Here is a 22,929-nt window from a genome sequence, read left to right as displayed (position 1 = left end):
AGTAAAGAAGATATTTAATGTTCAAGCAAGTTGTGTGTGTGTGTATTTTTTTTTTTAAATATATACTCATTCTGAATTTGACACCACAGCAAGCTCCAAACAAGTTTAGACAGGGTCAGCAAAAGACTGGGAAAGTTGTGGATAGGGTATGAAAGGGGAATCCCTAAAAGACTCTGTGGCTCACCCTTCCTAGGTCCCAACCCTTTGGTTCTACATTCTAATGACAGCTGAGCAAACTTGGAAACTCGGGCAACTCGGGTCTGCCTGTGACCTTTGACCCTACAGGCAGCACTGCATTAAAAACCAACATAAAAGATACTATATAAAGATATGAAGATATAAGGATGCTACATGAGCTCAGGAAAATTTTGGAAAAACATTGCATCATCTACAAATGCAACTTAAGATCATGCAAACTGACAGCCATGTATCAATGACCATTTTTCCTTCATTTACATTTTGTCTCTTGTTTAAGGGGAAGAAGTGGGTATATTATGGGTTGGCCACAGTCAGCGAGACATCACTACAGCCCACTTGGAAGCAGGTCCAGCACGCTGTGGTTCCACTCCAGGGTAAAATCTCAGGCGCGACTCAGCACGGCTGGGCGCATTAAAAGTGTAAATGAAAATGGAAATGAGCACAGCGCAGTTTGATTCAATGCAGCCAAAAGCACCTAAGGAAAAGGCCCATCAGAGTCCCATAAGTTTACACTACAGACTTCCTCCACTCTGTTTTTGTAAATAAGACAGTTAGATTGGCTCTTGCTCTTCCTTGAGATAATGGAACATTTTCATAAATAATAAATGTACCATGTATCATAAAATCTGAAAGAGTGTGTAAAATAATATTTATAATCTCAGCATCTGTGGACCAACCCCACAACATCAAAGAATTAAACTGTTCTAACAAAAGGCCAGTATTGACCACAGACACTGGACTCTGTGTGTGAGACAGACAGAAACAGTGTCAGTGTGTCTAATAGTGATGAATAGCATCTCCTCGCCGATGTCCCAGTGGGTGTTGATGCCTCTCCTTGCCCCCACCTCCTCCCCTCTGGGCTCACACACTCATTAATTAACAGAAATTAATGGTTTTATCTGCAGCCAGTAAATAAAACATTGTCAGCCCGACTGCCGATCTACTCCGCCTCTTATCAAATAGTGTGAAAATGTCAAGCCGGCTGAAGTCGAATTAGCCAGGACAAACACATCACACTCCATCCCTGTCAGATGTAATCTGCAAGACGCCAGATTAACACACAAACGGCAAACACACACAGTCACACACATTTCAACATGTGTGGACTTCTGCTCACTTACAAACAAATACATGCAAGTACAGACAGTATGCAAACACTCACAAGCACACAAATGAAAATACAATTGCATGCTATACACACAGATACATGCACACAGAGAAGTACAGAGGGACAAGTCACAGATGAGCGCACACACTTGCAGTGTGTGTCCCACCAGGGCTGCTCTGTTGAGTCCTCCTGGCTGTAATTTAGAGATTAGCCAAGGTTGGTTGTTTGTAACCTGGGCCTGAGAGGAGATTCCCTCTGGTTACAGCTGGCTATTTGGAGAATCAGCCCCGGTGGACGCACACACAAAGACAAACACACACACACACACACACACAAAGGCAGAGGCAGAGGGACAATCCAAATAGTCTGGCAGCTGTAGAGAGACAAAGCGTCGGCACATGAAGCCCCGCTGGAGTGTGTTCCTTAAATGAGGCTGCTGGCGTTCGCGGATGCTCACTGCTGTAACAGAAAGCCTGCACGGAGTGAACAGGGCCTCGCTGCTGGGACCCACAACAACAGACAAGGAGCTAATCGGTGTCCTCGTCTCTCCACCGAGACACTCAGCAGGCCCTCCGAGCTTGATCGCCCTCTCAAAGTCAATCAACTCTCTGACTGAGACTTAGAGAAGAAGGGGGGTGCGGGTGGGGGTGGATTTGCAAAAGAAGGAGTGGGGGAAAGTCACAAGGAAAAAGAAATAAAGCAGGAGGAGGCACAGTTGCCTCCTCTGTATGAAGGCGTTTGCTTTTCTCCCTCCTTCTCCCTAAAGTCAACAGTGCTGGTTGTTATATTTGAAATGACTTCTTCACAAAGGAGTCAGGGCAGGGTGGAGACTCTTGTATGGTACAAACACTGAACCAAAGCCTGTCCCCTCTGAACACCTCACCCTGTCCCACAGTTCAGCCCTACTTATGATCCAGTCTCTCTCATTTCTGTGAATTACATATATTGATTAATACCATATGTGCAGAGTATAGGAGGAAAAAGTGGTACACCTGTGGATACTTCTGGATCTCTTGCCAAATGGCAGCAGGTTGACCAGACTGTGGCTGAAGTGAGTGTTGGCTTTAAGTATTCTTTGGGCTCTGCCCAGGCACCTCACATATATTACTGATGCTCTGTAGATGGGTACCAGTACTTGTTACCTTGAAGGTATCTACTAAAAAAAACACAGAACCAAGCAGTATCAAATCCTCTCCAGTTTAAACAGTAGCCTGTATTTGATCACCAATCACAGATTCGGATTCATGCTTTGTGTGATTGGTTCCATTATCATAGCAGCTACAACCCATACCGTCTGTGGTGTGGACAGTGGTATCTTTCCTGTCTGTTCAGCATGCCACCAAAACATTGTAAAGTACAGCTTTACTACACACCTGTGGTGTCTGATAAAAACAAATGCATCAAATGCAGAAGGATTATTTCAGGAATAGGGATGCACCCATACCAGCATCAGGCACTGCTCTGATACCCAACACCCGATACCACGTCATGAAAAGTAGGCACTCGACACAAGCAAACATCTAAAGAACCGCCACATTGCAGAGTTCAAGGCATTTGCTGATGCTTACCCTCTTTTCATGGTTGTGTCGACTTCATCAGCGAGAGACTCACTGTCCTCAACATCATCCAATACTGACCACAGCGACTTTGGACACCGTCTCTAAAATTCCATGTAAGTCCATGTAAAACTGAAACAACCTCACAGAGTGCACCAATATACCACAGCCAGCCGCTGTCCAATAAGACCCAGCAAGCGTAAACTAGTTGAATGCCTCTGCTAAGATGAAGAAAAAACACCACTGCCACCAGTCTATAACGATCTTTTCTTGGTAATAAGCTGCTACAACTTTTCTTTGTGTACTTAATCATCACCAAAACAGGCTGACAGCACAGGACACACAACTTCACTCTTTGGGGTTCACAGCAGGGTCAACAAAACTGTTGCACATGGCACCACACTCATACCTGCCCCCTAAAGAATACCCATAAACATTGGCAGGTAGGAAGTGATTAGCTCTTAGACAAGAGGGACATGAAGAAGAAACTTAAATACTGTACTGTACTATACTGTAAGTATGTCATTAAAATACTAGTTAAAGAAATGTCAATGATAATGAAACAATTATCACATATAACACCGTTTGTAACAGTAAACTTAATTCTGCAAGCCTATAATCATGTTGTGTAATTATTATACTGAAATATATCATGTATACAGTAAACTGCACAACTTAAAAACCCCAAAATGTTATGTGTACAATAACTATGGTTACACTTGTTATTTAGAAAGTGAGCATCTTATGAAAATAAAACATTTTTAAAGTTATTGTAAGAACATAAATGGCATTATTAAGTCTCGTATCAGTACTTGGTATCAGCAAATACTCATGTCAGTACTTTTATTCAGTCTGAAAAAAAAGTAGTATCAGTGCAGTGTTTCCTCTAGGATTTTTTTCAGCAGCGGGGGCAGGCGTTCCGTTTCTCTTCTTAGAGAAATATTTCAATAAACTCATCTGAAAAATGCAGTCAGTTGTTACATAATGGTGTGTAGATATTAACATTAGCCTAATACTATCAATTAGTTTACTCACATTAGCGACACTGAGTTGGCACCGGGCCAAATTAACTTAAACTACCGATAAGTCACCTTACGTTAGCTGGTCATCAACATATTGTGAATGTCTGTTTAACTTGTAAAATCTATGTTGAGTTATCTCAAGCTAATAACTTACGTCTACCTCTTCTCCGGCCGGTAATTCGCTGCTTTATTGTTTATTTGTAATTCGGGAATTCGCTCCTCTGACTCTGCCCTGTCGCCTAGGTGCTTGACGTGCTTGACGACTGCGCCCCCCAAACAACACTAGCATCATGCAAATGAGCACACGCAAGTATATTTCCATACTGAGCAAGATAGTTATCTGCAGTTTACCTTAGTGCTCGCAAGTACCCGACAGGAGTCTGTTTTGAAGGTGGAGAGATGCGGCGGTGGTGTATTTGCATCAACAATAAAAAAAAAAAAAACAGAAAGAAATTTGAAGGAGTGGCCGCTAGGATTTAGGAGTGGCCGCCACTCCTAAATGAATGTAGAGGAAACACTGCAGTGTATCCCTATCCAGGAATCAAACAAAGTAGTCCATATAGGTATCACTTGAAGGCTACTGCTATTGGCACTGGTGGTATAATTTTTAACCAACACCCAGCCCTGATACTAATGACATTCTGTGCTGTTTTAATCACCCGCTGCAGAGTCTTCCTGTCTTAGGGAGTTCATGTCATGTCAGTTTCTAATATTGTCAGTCAGGATGCTTTCATTTGCTCCTATGTAAAAGTTAACAATAACCTGGCACTCCTGGCTGTTTCTGAGCCTTGTTTTCCAGGATGGAAATGTATGATGTCCATAACATGTTCTCTGTGATATAAATTCCCAGGAATCTCAAACTGTTCACCTGCTCGACCACAGCTTCATTCATTTATGTCAATAGGGGTGTGCACCTTTGCCTCCTTTTTCTGAAAACCAACAATCAGTTCCATGATTTAGCTGATGTTGCGAAGTAGTTTTTTTTTCTGTGCATCACTCTGCAAAACTGTTGATTTTTTTTATTATTTTTATTTTATATTTGTGCCACAATCCTGAGTGAGCAATTGTAGATTTTGAGCACAGGAAGATATTTTGTGAGCACAGGAAAATAATTTGAGCACAGAAAAATATGTTGTGAGCACAGAAAAATATGTTGTGAGCACAGCAAAATATTTTGAGCACAGAAAAATTTGTTGTGAACACAGAAAAATATTTTGTGAGCACAGAAAAAAAAATTGTGCAAGCACACAAATCAACTTTTGAGGACAAATTAAGTGTGTCTTCTCACAAACTCATTCTTGGTGCGCAAGCAGTCCAAATGATACTCGCTCAAGATGCATCTCTCGCCCTCTCGACCTGCCCTCGCTGTGCGCTCAACTTTCTCTGGTGCGCTCGCTCAAGTTGTCCCCAGGCGTTACAAATGTGCCACAATTATCAACCAATCAGAAAACTTGGGGGCGGGTAAACTCTGATTGGCTGCTTCGGCTCTGACCCAGACGTTTGCTATTCAGCTGGCACCACCAGAACTGAGAGTTGGTGGAGACGGTGAGAGGCTACCTCATGACAGTCCCAACTGGTCTTCAGGTAAACTCACTTTCAGCGAATATACATAAAAATAGCTATTTTGTAAATATTGTATGCAGGGTTAGCAACATTAGTCGGGGTTTAGCAACATAAGTTGCTAAGCCCTGACCGGGTGTGCTAGCACAGGCGAAGAGCCCAGATTCCTACTCCTAACTGGCTAGCTAGCTAGCTTAGCAAACATTAGTTGCTTATAAGTCACAGACCCGAGCAGCAAACATATCAGCTAGCTAATATAATGCCATTGCTAGGAAGCCATAAGTCTTTCCAGCACATGAACAATCTCCGTCTGGACAACAAATCAGTGTTGAATTTGGGAAACTTAGGTAGCGTCAGCTGTTAATAGCTGGTGGGCTTCTGTGTTTTTACAGCTGCGGAGCTAACTTTAGCGGTTAACTGGCAGCTAATGAAGGGAAGCTCTGCTCTGCTCCATTTGTAAACGTGGCTTGGTATAACAATTTCTCATAGTTCAGTACTGGTTATGGGCTGTTGTTGGTGTGTTTACACTGAAAGTAAAGTTAATATGAACCTCACGTAGGTGTGTCTGAGTTTAGTGCAGCATCTCTGGAAAACACAATAGACTCCAGTTGTTTCTGTCATGTCCCTCCAGTGTGGTATAGTATTGTATAGTATAAGTTAATTGAACAACCTGGGCTCATGTGTTTTGTCTTTTTTCTCCACCTTGCAGGCTCATAAGTCTGCCAGCATTCCAGACCGTGCTGTCCGTGTGCGTCTCCCGACCGGCCACCTGTATGTTTTTATATGTTCTGTCTTGGTTATCTTTTCTGTGCTGGAGTTGTTTTGACTATGCAGTCCGAAATAAATGTATGATCATTAACTTGAATCGTACGTGTCTCTATTTTATTCACACACAAAATTAGGAAGCTATTTTGATGGTCAAGCATGTTGTTTTTTGTCATATTGTCATATTCCTATCACATTTTAAGTAAAAACATGTTAATTTCGACCATAGATAGTGAGATATTTGCTGATTGAAAATAAATAAATGAAGGTCATAGGAGCTGTAGAGAAGCCGCGATGTTTGATTCATCGTCCAAACATCCTCTGGAGAGCATTTTCGACCAAATTCCGATGGCTCGGCGACATCTTCCCAATGAGCAAACGCTCTCCATATGATGTCTTTAGTCATCGTGCCAACGTTGGCAAGATGTGCGTGTGCTATCTGGGGAGGTTGCTGCATCCCTTTGGCTTTGTTGCTACCCACCAAAGGTCAAAAGGTAGGAAACTTTGACTGGATGAAAACACATTTTCAGTCAGTATTTCACTTTAAATATTAGTATTATTGAATGATATTACATTATAGTGCTGCCCTGTTGCATTGATTGGATTAAGTAATGTTACACCTCCATGTATTTTGAGACATCTGACAGAGACTGACAGTTTCCACTCATATCCCTCTTCAACAATCCTGGCTGCTGTTAACTTCAGACAACGTCTTCTGAACCTAACAAAAATGTCACTTATGAATCTTTATGAAATTATATTTTTGGCTGCTGCTCTATTTTATGTTATCAACAAATATTGAATGTGGAAAGTCACCACAATGCATTGTGACTTTCATATCTGTTTGTTTTATTGTTAAATGAGTGTTTTTAGCAGTATGGGAGTCGAGTCGAGTTAAGTTACTGCAGATGTAATTACATTTCCTGCTTTTGCTGCTTCATAACAAAAGCTTTTAAGTAACAAAATAGCTGGAGACTTTTAATGTGAAGAATGTAGAGGAAGTTCAGTGTTTATCTTCCGTTTTACAGTTTCTGGACTCTGCTGAGCTCTCGTCCTCCGTATGGCTGTTAGTACGGCTTCCCTAGCAACAGAGCAGCAGAGCAGCTGTGATACCTCAGCAATAAACACTGCAGAATTTTGGTGATTGACCAATCAGAATCAAGTTTTTAAGAGTGATACATTCTAATGTTAGTAAGATTCTGCTTTTCTCCCCGACATTAATTAACTGACCAAACTTTAGCAACCTACCAAGATAGCTAATTTTGTTTACAAGCTGAAGGTGTGCAGACAAAAACAAACATAATTTCATAAAACATGATAGAATACTAAAGCACAAACTATTTACATGTGGCTGTTGTGTGACATTTTAGTCATGTTATATTTTCAATATGAGTGAATCACTAACTGGCAGATGTCTCAAGATACATGGAGGTGTTACGTAAATGATAATCCAATCAGCGCAACAGGGCAGAACTGTAATGTAATATCATTTAATAATACTAACATTTAAAGTGAAAACTGACCGAAAATGCATTTTCATCCAGTCGAATTTCCCTCCTTCTTGACCTATGTGAGAAGCAGCAACTCCACCGGCATGCTGTAACCTCATTGGAGCCGAAGCAGCCAATCAAAGTTTACCCGCCCCCCAAGTTTTCTGATTGGTTGATAATTGTGGCACATTTGTAACGCCTGGGGACAACTTGAGCGAGTGCACCAGAGAAAGTTGAGCGCACAGCGAGGGCAGGTCGAGAGGGCGAGAGATACATCTTGAGCGAGTAGCATTTGGACTGCTCGCGCACCAAGAATGAGTTTGTGAGAAGACACATTTAATTTGTCCTCAAAAGTTGATTTGTGTGCTTGCACAATTTTTTTTTCTGTGCTCACAAAATATTTTCCTGTGCCAGGATTGTGGCACAATTATAACTCCATAGAAATCCAGCCAATAAGGGTGGTGTCATCTGCAACCTTCACAACAGAGTTTTCTCCATGTTGGACGCTACAGGCATGGGTATAAAGCACGAACAGGGGGTGCCTGAGCAAACAGCCCTGAAGAGCTCCAGTGCTGAGTACTAGAGAGGCAGAGGTGAGACCACCAATCCAAACTGTCTGGTGTATGTTTGCAATGAAGTTCAATATAAACTTGTAGAGTGTGGTGCCCAAGCCCAGAGACATGAGTTTGCCAATCAGTTTCATGGATCAGATTGTGTTGAATGCCAAGCTAAAATCAGCTGATGGAGGCCGTCTTGAAGTAGGTAGAAGCAGTGACATGTTAAAAATCTAAGTTAATGATGGTTTAACTTTTTCAACTCATTGAAACGGCTTACTACGTGTCCAAGGCAACGACAGAAAATGCAATGAAGAAAAAGATAGTGGAATTTTACTTTTACTGGTATCAGAGTTCCTTGAATTGAACATCTCTCTATCAGCAGTTTGTTCAAACATATCCAAGATGGGAAACACCATCATCAGCTTCAAAGTCTGGCTATGTATCTTGTCATTTAGCAAAGCTTGCCAAAGCATTTGTGTTGTATTGCTAAACATTTTCTCTATTTTAAGCTTAAACCTGCTCTATTTGGCTGCATGATTAGATTAAAGAAGGTGGGGCAGTTGTGGCTCAGGTGATAGAACAGATCACAGGGCCACATGTCAAAGAGTCCCCCCCCCCCCCCCACTCCAGGTTCCTCCCTTGCTCTCTGGGGATGCAGTGCATTCCAAAATTGCTGATCCCAAGTCTGGATAAATAGGGAGGGTTGCATCAGGAAGGGCATCTGGCATAAAAAGCCTATGCCAAATCAAATATGCATACTCGATTGGACAGGTCCCAGTATGCCAGCAAGCAGATGATCCATTGCAGCGACCTCCCTAAAAGGAGCAACCAAATGACAAAGACAAAGATGGGATTACAGGAAGTAGCAAATAACTGTAACATAACCTACTGTACAGGTTGTTAGTAGGATAACAGGAACAGTTGAGGATGGGGCTTTTGTGCCCTGCTTCTATCAATTTACAATAGAGAACACCAGTGTTAGCTGCTGCAGATTCCTAAAGAAAACTTTTTCCAACATCTGCACCCAGTGAGAAACTTTCACTGGAATGGAAGAGGCAGGGCCTTTTGATATATCAATGAGTGAAACCGTACAGCAAAGAAAGACACAGAGCGTGAACTGACTCAGTAATGTCAGTTACACAACAATACTTATCTCAGGTTTGCAATAGCCATAAGCCATGCGTCAAACCAGACCAAGTAAGGTTGTGGGAGCCGTGACTATTGTGAAATAGAGTTTTATGGTGAGCTTATGAATTCAACTTTTCATTTGTGAGTGGAAGATCGTGCTATTTTGTCTTTCAAAGTTAACTGTGTGGATTAAATATCCATGGAATTGTTGGTTTTACACAGTCCAAGTGTGAATATTCAAAACCCTATGTCACTCTAACCCTACTAGTTATTAGCATCAATGAAGAGAAGGGGTGGTGCTGGATGTGGTAATCCAAGAACTGTTTGCCAAGTCAATCCGCGACTCTGCAGGGAGTGAGTAGAATTATGCAAACGAAGCTGGATGAGAAGTAGCGAGAAGGAGAGAGATCTTTGAAGTATGAGTCCGACACTTTGGATTGGGTTTGCTGGGTAAACGGGCGAGGCAAACAAAAGCCTCTGGGTAAATGACAAACAGGAACATCAGCAGTCGAGGGAGCCCAGCGACTCAGCGATTTACGCTTGTGTACACTGCAGTGGCCATGCTGTGTCTTACATTGAAATCTCCTTCAGCAGACAGCAGAGCTCAGCGTTAAAACATTCAGCAAGGGAGCACAGAAAGGCATCATGTGATCTCATCCAACAAAGGCCAAGAGTGTAAAGTGTTATTGTTCTACAATGCATATTCAAATAAATTCCCTAAAACTAACTTATGCTGGAAATAATAATACGCAATTCAATGATATGGAAATGCAGAGGTGACATACAGTACAGTACCGCAGTCTGGAGTTATTATTCAGCCAGCAGATGTTGAGAAAAGTGTCACTCAGTCAGAAAGTTTGTCTCCTCTAAACCAGAAGTTGGTAATTTAGCAGCAAGTCAGTCAGTCAGTCAGCACAGTATCTACTGTACTGTATGTACCTGACTCCTGAGCACAGAAGTGCTGATTCAAACCAGCAAAGTTTGACCAAGGACAAAGCTCTTCACAGGATAATTAAAAGGACACACTCAAACTCTACCAGACAAAGGCAGAGAGGGAAAAAGGAGACGAGGCTCAATGGAATACATCTCAGTGTGTGTGTGTGTGTGCATGTGTGTGTATTGCATAAACACAGACATTAATGCAAAAGTTTTAAAAACAATTTCTCAACACGTCTTTTATCAAAAGTCAGACAGAGCAGTATTTGTATTGGTAGTAGTAGTAGCACTTGTAGTAATAGTAGCAACAGTAGTGGTAATGGTAGCAGCTAGGGTTAGGCGCTATCTACCAAGTTAGAGCATATCCAAAGTGAAACATGATATTGTTGTTTTATAGGAGGAAGTGGGGGCTGTCCTGTAGCAGGAAAGCCATCTTGCTCACCACTTTAGCCTCACTGCTTCCCACTATCGCTTTGAGAGCAACCTCCTCTTGTTTCACTCTGTCGCAGGAGGCAGGCAGATCAAAGGGATAGTTCACCAAAAGATGAAAATTCAGTCATTATCTACTCCCCCTCACACCGATTGAAGGTCTCCAAAAGCACTAACATGGCATTCACTTGCATACACCATTACACCCCACACACTCAGTTCAAACGGTGTGCATGCATCAATGAACGTGTCTCCAAGATATGGTTCTACAGTGAAGATTTAAGCTAAAAACATGGTGTGAATGACATCTTTTAAGTCAACTTGGCATGTCAGGGTTGAGTTTTTTACATTTGAAACTGGTCACTCTTCACTTCAATTGTTTGGGAGATTCTGCAACACTGTTTTCCTGTGAAACTCCAGCTTCATTTTGTGGGCTAAAAACTAAACCAGACCTTCAGTCAGCATGAGGGTGAGAAGATGATGACTGAATTTTCATTTTTGGGTGAACTAACCTTTTAACACCCTTAAACAACAAAGGAGTCTTCATCTCCCCACCACATGTTTGTTAATGTCTTTTGTTCAGCCTCTAAAGCTTGAAACAAAGTTAGTTAGATAGCTATACTGCCAAAGCTAAGCCAAGAAAACAATAGAATCATGATTGAAAGAAACACACTAACAGTGGCCAATAGTGACTTCACCTAACTGGACAGGTTAAATAAGAAAATAATAAGCAGGACATTGAGATGTAATGTAATGTAATTTTCTTCAACATGTCAAAAAATGGAACAAAACTCCTGCTTTACCACAACTCTGGGGGGACACACCACCTAAAACATAGAAGCCTTTTAAATTCCAATGTTATGATGGTAGAGGACTCAGTTGACAACTGACAGCTGTTGGCGATGGATGATGGCATTGTACACTGGCCCGACCCTTATAGCAGCTGTTGTAACAGTTGTACTATCAATATATTGCCAGTGGTTATAATATAAAGTTGCAGTAGTTTGCAGTAGCATGATCAACCTATGTTTACATTTCCCTGACAAACAACAAGTCAGGATGAATAAATGGAGGTAGATAGCGTCTGACTTTGACACAACAGACCACCTGGCTCCTACCAAAAGTCAAGGTTGTTCTTTAACCATGACCACAGCCTTTCTGTGACCTTAACCAATAGTTTTAGTTGCCTTCACTTAACCAAAGCTTAACCAAAAGAGTTGACAGAAGAAGAAGAAAACAATCTGAACAGTCATAACGGTCATGGGTCGTATTAGAAAGCAATTACAAATCATCTGTTTTGTCAGTGAGTAAAGATTCACTTGTCTCTGAGGCACACATCTGTGGTAAGTACTCAAATTCCAAGGTTGAATTACTTGATGATCAGAGCTTTCATCTGAAGAAACCTTTGATATGTGGTCAAAAGCTCCAATAATAGCTGAGTACAGTTGACCCTGTGCTTAGTGAATTTACCACAGACTTGTTTTGTAGTTTCAGTACAAGGATGTGTTGGTTGTTGTAGTTGTGCTCCCTGTTGCAATAGTCAAAGCAACACTTATAGTAGTAGCGCTTGCTGTAGAAGAATGTGTAGTTGTGCTATCTTCACATAAAAAGCTCAACATGTGGGAAACATTGTCCATCAACGTTGACTGTGGTTGCACATGAACCATCATCGATGCAAACACAGATTCCTCCTCCAGCTGGAGTCTTGGATGTTGTGTCCTGTCAGCTCAGAACTGGTCCATTTGTCAAATGCAAGAGCTTGATGTGGGATGTTGTGAGGCTGCTCTATCCATGTGGGCACAAGAGTCTCTGGTTTCCTGTTCTTTGGGCAGCCTGAGTCCTATTTCACCTGTTTCATTTTTTTTTCTTCAAGTTGAGTTAGCATACCCCTACTGTCCTCCACTCCTCCGAAGGTGGTCACACAACCCAGGGTGGTGCTTGGTCCAGCTGATCTGGCTGGGTAGTTGATGTCATGTGCATTGTTGATTGTCTCCAGGTCTGCTGCTCTTTAATCCAAACCCCATTCTTCTTTTTCTAATGCCTACAGTGGTATTTTGTCATGATACATGTTTAAGCAATAAAGCTGAAATAAATGACAGATTAGAAGAGAAAAGCTACATTACTGACCATATGAAGCATCTACATGCACCGCTATTGTCATAGTAATGCATCCTCTAGGTACTTGAAAAAAAAAAAAGAGTGACAAGATTTCATATTTTGGCAATATCACCCAGTGCTAGTGTGTGTATTCCACTTTATCATAACAGCCATCAGTGATGGTTCCACCCACCCATCTTTCATGTAAGGATGTCCTTTGGGTGAGGAGGAGAAGCTTGACCTATCCCCAGGATGACGGACACCAGGCTGGGCTGATTCTAACCAGGAGGAGGGCAGAGCAGACAGACCAGACAGACTTATCTACTGTGGGCCGAGGAGGAAGATTAGAGTATTGATTCTGTAGGGTGAAATTCTCAATCAGGACTCAGGAGGGGTCAGGATTGGCAACCAGCAATGTGAGGAAGTGTTGGAAGGAAAGATGGCTGGTAAGGAGAGAGAGGAAAGAGGTGGAAGTTGCAGTAAGTGAGAAAGCATTCCACTTCACTGACAGGATGTGATGAACTTTACACATTGATTTTAGTAGCTTGTTGGATCTGCCCAGTTGTCATTACAGAATTCTTTGCCCCATCTTCACTGTATCATTTTGAAGGGTTTTACACAGAATGTCACCTGCCACCCAAACTATTCACACTACAGTTAGTGTTTAGACTACACTGCATTGCAATAGTTTTTACATAAATTAAGTAACTTTTGCTGTCTGGCAATCCCACACTACTTGTATATCATTTGTAGGGCTGCCTCAGAAAACTCGATGATTGGATTCATCAGAGTCAACTCACATTTTGTAAGTTATATCTCTGCACTTTCGTTTTTCAGCTGCGTCAACAAAGGAATAGAGGAGCAAAAGCATGCCAGGCTGTAAACTTTACTGAGTCTCAATATGACCACAAACCACATAATGTGATGGAGGCGGAGGAGGCTGATAGAAACAGAGAGCAGCATGATGCCGGACAGTGGCTGCACCAACACTCTCTGCTCCAGTGATGACTGTCAGTGAAGTCAGCTAGACGGTGGTACAACCTCCTCTACTGCCGTCCCCTGTGATTAACTGTTGGTCTGACAGTGCTGCAGCAGCCCGGCAGGAGAGGTACTCTGGTGTACGGGAATTTTAGAACTAAACTACTGACTATGACCAGGGGGAACACTTTTACTTTCCCTTACTGCGTGGAAATCTGATGTTTTCACATCACAGATGACAAAGAAAGACACCTAAGTGTGCGGTAGACTAAAGCATGAAACTCATGGAGGCTGAGTTTAGTGTGGTGGTGAACTGAAACAAAGGACTGAATGGTCAAATCTTTGTACTGAACCATGGACAAATTTTGGATTCATGAACAGCTGTGATTGCACACTATTTCTGTAAGTATTATACAAGAAATCAACTCAGAGTTCACAGTTTTGTACAGGAAATAATGCATGTCAAACTGCAAATCTGAAATAGCATTTCAAAGTCAATGAAACAGCAAAATGTTTTCCCAATGACTAAATGATTATTGTTTTACAGCAGTAAATAGCACTTGAATTTATTTATTTCTCAAAAGTTGCATTTCTATTCTAGATACAGACTTTTTTAAGACCACTTATTGTTTTTCTTGTGAGGACACATTACAGACTCTCAAACTTGCTTGGAACTAATATATAGTATGTTTTGGGCCACAACTCTAGTGTTTGGCCAGTGTTGTTAATCTTCATTCAAACAGCTGGTACTTGGCAAATGAAATTTTCAAGATACATGTTTAACATGTAAGAGAACAACAATAGTATCCTTATCCAAGCTGCCGACAATGCCCCAAAAGTGACCCCACTGCTCTCAGCAGGACCATGAGTGCACTGAGATGGTTGAGGAGTGACAAGTAAACAGCCTACAGAGTGAGACTTGTTACACTCTTTTCGTGCATGATTAAAGGATTTAATTTGACCAAACCAGAGCTGGTAGTTGTTGGAAGAGTAGACAGACTAACAAAGATGGTTCGGGTGAAATTTACATGTTCTGCTGTCAAGTTTGACTAAAGTGAGTTTTATGAGGAGTTAACAAGCCAATTAAAGTCGTCTTAGTTCAGTAAAAGGGAGAAACTTGAAATCAGAAAGTGTGCGGTTGTATTTCTCTGTTTAAAAAGGAAAATATTATATATTAATATTCTCAACCATTTTTTGGTCGAGAATATTTAATTTCTTGACCTTTAGTGAATTAATTTTGTTAACTGGACGTAGTAAACATACGCAATATATGTTACATAGTGAATATGCTCCTTGCACATACAGCCCAGCTGAGACTCAAGAGGATGGGCTGATGATGGCTGGTTGGAACATTTTAACATGTTGCCAAACCTTAGTATGTATAATATTTGTATCTATCAATAACTACGGTTCAAGATGTTCCAATGTAAATAACAGACGTGAAGTGCTGGAAATTGCATTAAGTCCCTTAAGTCCAAAGGGTAACACAAGTTTTACAAACTAACAGGAGAGCTTGAGAAATGTCAGCCAAGCAGTCTATATACCTATAAACTCCTTTACTGATGCCAGTGTCTTTTTCTAACAGGTGCGAACAGCAAAACAGTGACACCAAATTCATGCATCTGCCCTGCTGTGAGCAGAAAAGAAACAGTGACCACCGTGGAGGAGTCATGGTAGAGGGGAAGAAATGGCTTCATTTCACAAGGAAAGATTACAACAGTGCAAGTTGTAATGTCCGGAAAAAGACACTTTTTTTTTCCTCTAAGCCTGCTATTTTTGGTTTCCACTCTAGCGAGACATAAGACTAACCACTGATAAAAGTTTAGAGGAAGAGGTGCTTAGCCACAGACTAAGATGCACATCTTAGTTGACAAAATATTGAAACTATTTTCATTTGGTGTATAGGCCATATATTTTTACAATTGGAGAATGTAAGAATTACTTTAGACCTACAATGACATGAGAATTAACATGTTAATAAAAAAGAACTGTTATTCATAACCATTTTATTTTTTGCTAAAGCCACAGGGAGCCACTGGAGAGGAACAAAAGAGCCACATGTGGCTTCAGAGCAGGTTGCATGAGCCCTGGTCTAAACTCTGTTTCTACACTGTTTTCACACTCAGATGATAAAACAGTTGTGTTAATGCTGAAAACCCAGCCTATAGGCCTACTTATTTGTCTACACAAAATTGATTGAGAATCAGTGAGGGAGTTAAAGAAGAATGGGACTGATAAGCAGAATCAATAACGGCATTGGTATCAATAAAATCTCATCAATACCCAGTCCTGAGTTGAAGTCTCATCTGTTGGAAGTGAGAAAGGCTGCAGGGTGTATTGCAACTGTGTGTGGCCTTTAAAGCCAGTTCTTTTCCTTGTATTGCTTCAAGGTCTTAGAGTTCTCCATGACAACTAGCCTGAACAGGCGAGCAGTAACAAATAAACAACAAACACCAACGCTGCACATTTCCCTCTGATTCAAGGTCCAGTTATGATTCTATCAATATCCTCACATAACATGCCACATGAAATAATGAACATTGCTGTGTTGCATGGCTCTTGTGCAACAGCCTCTGAACCATGAGGGACTATTGAACCAGATTTTTGCTGGTTTGCACCAGTATCAATATGGCCATGTACAGTGTGACCTGCATCGACAGGCTCGTTTCTGACCATTGATCCCAGTCAGCCCGCACAAATCAAACTCCATGTATAGCTGCTCACTGAAAAATACTCATTTGCACCCCACAGCAGTGTGCTAACACGACCCTACCCCCCTCACTTTAATAAAAAATTGAATACTGGCCACACACACACAGACAGACACTAATGAGTACAGGAAAGACATGCAATGATATGGATTTTGTTGTCTCTGTTCCTGTTGTCTTCATTATTCATCACAAGCTTTTTCCCTTCAGAAGAGGAGGGAGAGGACATCATTTTGGGTTTAGGTAATGAGGGGAAAAACTCTGCTTTTGCCTTTTCTAGTTCTGTGTTACACTCTTAAACACACACATGTACACACAGCGGTATAAACCCTGTCTATGAATGCACAGAGGTGCTGTCTTGATTGATGGCAATTAGCATGCTGTAATGGTAACAGCTGTTTGGGGTGTCAGGAGGCTGCTACTGTACCTGACGCCCACCACACCATCTGCTGCCTGCGGGAGTGTGATGATGATGTGTGTGTGTGTGTGTGTGTGTGTGTGTGTGTGTGTGTGTGGAAGAGAGTGTGGTTTAATGTAAGACATTTTCAAAAAGGAAAAAAAAAAGACATCTAAATCCCACGCGGAGTTGTGTCAGCTAAAGTGACGTTGAAAACGTGTGTGTGGTGAGTCAATGTGTGTGTGTGTGTGTGTGTGTGTGTGTGTGTGCCAAGCTGGCAGCTTGTTAATGTTGAACCCAGGCCCTTGCAGCAGGCTGTTGGCTGTATTATTAATGATGCTATGTCCCCTCATGTCTCCTAATGGCACTGCAAGTCCATCTGTAAAGGACCGAGACACACACACACACACACACACACACACAAAAGCACCATGACCCTAAACAACCCACTTGGTGAGTGTGTGTAAGTGTAGGTTCTGGGTTTTGTGTGTTTGTGTGTGTGTGTGAGAACATGGCTGTGAATGGGCCATCAGTTTGTCCTTGGAGACTGTTGGTCATTGAAGGCCTGTCCATGTGTCCATCTGTGCACTGCGGGGTGAGCGAGTTCAAGTGTGTGTGTGCATGTGTGTGTTTCCTCCACATGTCTCAGTCTGCCAGCCAAGGCCCAGTGTGAGACACCCTGTTACCCCAGAGAGAGTGGGCTGACTAAGCTGTGTGCAATACTGGCATCCAATGTGTGTTTGTGTGTGTGTGTGGGTGTGTGATTTGTTTTGAGAGATTTAGATGGTGACAGAGTACCAGGGTGAGTCATACAGATGGATAAAACATGACAGAGAGACACAGAGAGTTCAGTGGATCCTCATACGACACACTAACACTAGAGTTCACCTGTGCAACCAGGCCACACTTCACCATTACTCAGGAAGTTCACACTTCTTCAAACTGGATATCATGTCTTCCAGATGTCATTAATAGTCCAATAGGGTCCTGAAACAGAGGACCCTATTAAGGCCCTTTAAAGGGTCTTGTAACATCATCTTGCAAAAAATCTTAAACTGGTTCAGCATTTGCTGTGAGGTGATGTGACGTGACTGCACTGTCTTTGCCAGTCAGATATGTGCAAAGCTCACTCTCCAGGCAGGACACCTTGTAACATGAAGGCCATAGTGTAACCGCTTACTTCATGATCATCCAAGTGGAGGATAAAATGATTTCTGCTAAAATATCTTTCCAGAGATGTAAAATCCTGTCTCATAATACTATAAACCACTGTGCTGTGTTTTAGTCATCAAACTGTTTGATCTGTTACTAAAACCAGACTTGTTAGGATTAGAACTGTTCAGCTTCTTCTCTGGACCCACAGACTTCACTCTAAATGCTTTTACACACTGCCAGAAGCCCTTTAGTTTATTATATTTAACATTTGCTTGATGTTGCATGTTTGTACTTTCCTGACATACAGTTTGTTTCCCTGTACTGTTAACCTCACACAAATTCTTCTGTATAAATCATATTTTTTGTATGTCTGCATGATCCGGTCCAGTGTATTATTTTGGATTCAGTCCAGATGATAAAAGTAAGCCAACGACCACTGCAGACTGCTGACTGATCAAAGTAGCATTTTGTGTGAAGCTGTCATTCTGGCAGAATATGTACAGAAACCGCGCTGTAAATTTACAGTTTAGGTTTGAGTTTGTCAGTGAATAAAGTCTGCGGCTTCTCAAGACCAAAGTGGAGATCCTGCGTGTGCATGCCTTGCTTCTCAGCTGTGGGAATTGCGACACATGACAATCAGCTCTGTCTACGTTGTGGGAGTATTAAGTACAGTGGAATACAGTGTAGTTGAGCTGTTTTACACAAGTTTTACACAAATGCCTCCTAATATCATATACACTGTTAAACAACATTAAAGCAGTGAAACATTAATTATGTATCAGGCAGCAAGTGAACAGGGAGGTGTGAGAATCTGGGTGACTTTGACAAGGACCAAGGACCAACAATAGTCAGATGACTCCGTCAGAGCGTTCCTAGTATGCAGTGGTCCTACCAAAAGTAATCTAAGGAAGAACAGTGAGTTACTGTAGCACAAACTGCTGGAAAAGTGAATGTTGGCTCTGATAGAAAGGTGTTAGAACACAAAACATTGCTTATTGCTGCCTATGTGGCTGCAGACAGGTCAGAGTGCCTATGCTGAACCCTTTCTTCTGTCAAAAGCACCTACAAGGTTCACATGGGCATCAGAACTGGACCATGGAGCGATGCAAAAAAAGGTGGCCTGGTGTTGACTTGGCCTCCAAAGTCCCCAGATCTCAATGTGATTGAGCATCTGGGCTGGAACCGTAAGTCTGCTCCATGGAGGCCCAGCCTTACAACTCTGACTGAGAGGACCCACTGCTGCTGTCACAGTGCCAGATACCACAGGATACATTCACAGGTCTGTGGCTTCCATGCCTCCACATGTCAGAGCTGTTTTCATGACACAAGAGAGTTCCTACACAATTAGTCTATTTGGCAGGTGGTTTTAATGTTGAGGCTGAGTAGTGTACAGGCATGGCAGCTTTGAAGTAATTTTTTCCCCCTTACAATTATAAAATGAGAACAAATGTGATTATTTACCTTCATATTTCAGAGATCATAACTAGAATATGAGTTTGTCATTAAAGCGGACCTATTATACTCATTTTCGGGTCTTTGTATTTGATTTTGGACTCCTACGGAGCAGCTACACACGATCGCCCACACAGAAAGCTTTGTAGATCTTCAGGATGGAGGAAGCTCAACACAGCCAGGCTTTCTCTGCATGATCTGGATCGACAAAGCCTAAAACTGCAATCAGAGATAACGGGTATCACAATGGTGGTTACCAACTCACTTAGTTAATCCAGGCTTTCGTCTTCAGACTCTGTGTGTGCTCACATAAAAGGGGCTTTTGTTGCGTCATTTGACTCTTCTTCCACATGAAATGAAGCGATTGTGAGCCACTTACTTAAGTCAAAATCATCAAGTTGTTATAATTATGAGCTGTAGAAAATATACAAAAGCAACATTGTTGCTGCAAATAAAGCAGGAGAAGAAGAATGCCGTCAGAAAATTACTGATGGACTAAATGTGGTCTTATATGAAAAAAGAAACAGATTGTTGAATATTCATACAGAACAGCCAAATCCAATTCAACAAACAACATTCTGAGTCGGGTATAGCCCTAATTGCACTATTAAATCCTTAATAAACCAAACACTCAAAGAAGCAGTTGAGCCCAGCCTTGATAAACCTGAGTGCTCAAATTCAGTCTCCTTCTTTCAATGAACACAATGTGAAGCCGTCTGTCTGTGGCTGATGCAGCAGCAAAAACTATTTGCATTGAGCTTGTTGTTTGCATTGTCGCGAAGCAGATTTGGACTGTAACTGTTCCCTTTGAGAGCCACGAGTCCACACTGAAGCCTGTAGGGGAAAGTAGACAAGCAGCCATGCTTAGTGAGCACCTCCACCTCCCCCTGATATTCCCATCTGTCTGGGGGAAGATGCCACCCCTGTGCCTCAGTCCACTAAGACATATGGCCAGAACTGTAGCTCAGTGTGTGTGTGTGTGTGTGTGTGTGTGTGTGTGTGTGTGTGTGTGTGTGTGTGTGTGTGTGTGTGTGTGTGTGTGTGTTTTTGCTCGAGTTTATGCACTTGTGCATGTGCAGGAAAGAAGTGTTTCCTACTGAGGTGAGGTGTGAGTTTTGGTAAACAACAGTTGTGGGGTAGACCTTCTCTCACCAGGTCATTAAAGGATCAGGCCACTGTTGTTCTAGCACTTTTTTTTACTGTCAACAAATCCCATGAAAAGACCAAAAGCAGCAACATGTTAGTATGTCTCTAGTATTGTGACTTGACTGTGATGCTGTCAGTGGCATTCAAGCTCACTAAAGGCCCAACCCTATCACCAGAACCTCCTTTTAAATGATTTCTTTTTACAATATATATGCAAACATTTCTACTATGTTGCAGGTTTATAGCGCAAGCTATAGTTAGAGTCATTCCACACTTGATTTTAGAAAGATCATAGCTGAAAATGACTCTATGACTGACAGAACATCACAGCTGGATGTGGTCATGCATTATGTGTTGTACTTGTGACCACATCCGACAAAGAACCACAGCTGCAAAACAAAAATGTAGTCACCATGAGAAAGCAAGGAAAGCAGGATTATTAAAATGGGTGCAGTCCATGGAAACTATGAGATGCACAATCGTCCAATATGAAAATAATGGACTACTTCATATTACTCAACTCAACTCCAGCCAGTTCAGCTGCACACACTGCTGTAAACCACCCCAGAAGGAGAGTGGGGACAAGGGCTATGCTAACTTGCTGCTAGTTTGGCTGCTCCCAGTGAATGAAACAGCCGAAAAGGGACTCAGGCTGCCAAGCAACAGGAAATGTGCCCACACAGAAACCTGCTCCACTACAACATCCAGGATCAACATTTAACTTGACGAGCGGACCAGATTTGAGCAGACATGGAGCAACACACAAGATTTCAGCAGGATGAGGGGAGGAGGATCCTGTTTTTACACTGATGATGCCTCACACTCAAATACAGTCAAAGTAAATGGACATGGGTTGGACATGGTTTCCCAGATGTTGAGCTTTTGATGTTAAGATGTTGATCATATTACTATCGTCACATAGTTGCTGCTCTTTACATTCAACCTGACGCAAATTCAAAAAATGGACTAAAGAATGATTTCCTGGGGATGTACATATATCTGTATACACTGTGCGCACAATTATTAGGCAAGTGAGTATTTTGACCATATCATCATATTTATGCATATTTTTGAACTCCAAGCTGTATAAACTTGAATGCTTATTGGATTTAAGCATATCATGAGGGATGGTGTAGCCTAAGGAGATCAACACCCTATATCAAGGTGTGCATAATTATTAGGCAGCTTCTTTTCTTCAGGCAAAATGGAGATTTAAAAAGAGATTTAACTGACTCTTAAAAGTCAGAAATTGTAAGAAGTCTTTCAGAGGGATGCAGCATGCTTGAAATTGCTAAGATATTGGGGCATGATTACAGAACCATTGAACGGTTTTGTTGCAAATAGTCAACAGGGTCGCAAGAAACATGCTGAGAAAAAAAAACACACATTAACTTGACTTGACTAGATTTGAGAAGAATCAAACATGAAGCTACCAGGAAGCCATTATCCTCCAGTGCTGTAATATTCCAGAACTGCAACCTACATGGAGTGCCCAGAAGTACAAGGTGATCAGTGCCCAGAGACAAGCCGAAGGTAAGGGTGGCTGAAACCCAACCTCCACTGAACAAGACACTAGAGATGCACCGATTTCAATTTTCTTGGCCAATTCCGATTTCTGTTTTTTGGGGTTTTTTTTTGAATGGTCTGATCTGCCAATTCTGATTTTGGCTGATTCCGATTTTCAGTCTTTCTAAGAACTTTAACTGACAGCATTCACAAACATTTTTGCAACTTTTCTTGTAAAAATTAAATTTAATGTTCATAATAAGACACTGACTATAAAATATTCATTAAATACTATTTAATTTTATTTTATTTTCTCCAAAGTCCTCCAGGTTACAGCCAGGCCTTATTATAGTTTTATATTAAGATTATGAATCGGGTGAACGTGATCTCGCGAGATCATGGATTTCACGGGACACGATTTCGAGCTTGCTGCAGTAAAACTTTGCTGTGAGAAAAACAGACGCTGAAGTTAAAGGAGTCTGGATGAGAAAATGTTTGAGGAGACACATCAACACAGGTTGTTTATTCTTCAGCCAGAACAGGAGGTGAGATTTTAACTGTCCCTCTGTGAACAGCAGTCTGCTGCTGGCTAGCATTAGCCTGAAGAGCTACAAAGTTTACAGCTGTTTTGCGACATTGTCAGCTGCTCTGTCTCGTTGTAGACTGTCTGTCTTCTCTTTATCCTGTTCTTGGAATCTGTCACTGACACCATCTTCAAGCAGGCATGTGTCTGAGTGTGTG

Source organism: Lutjanus erythropterus, chromosome 17 (assembly GCF_056507025.1).
Source record: "Lutjanus erythropterus isolate fLutEry1 chromosome 17, fLutEry1.hap2, whole genome shotgun sequence".
NCBI classification, from domain to species: Eukaryota; Metazoa; Chordata; class Actinopteri; order Lutjaniformes; family Lutjanidae; genus Lutjanus; species Lutjanus erythropterus.
This window is presented reverse-complemented; position numbering follows the sequence as displayed.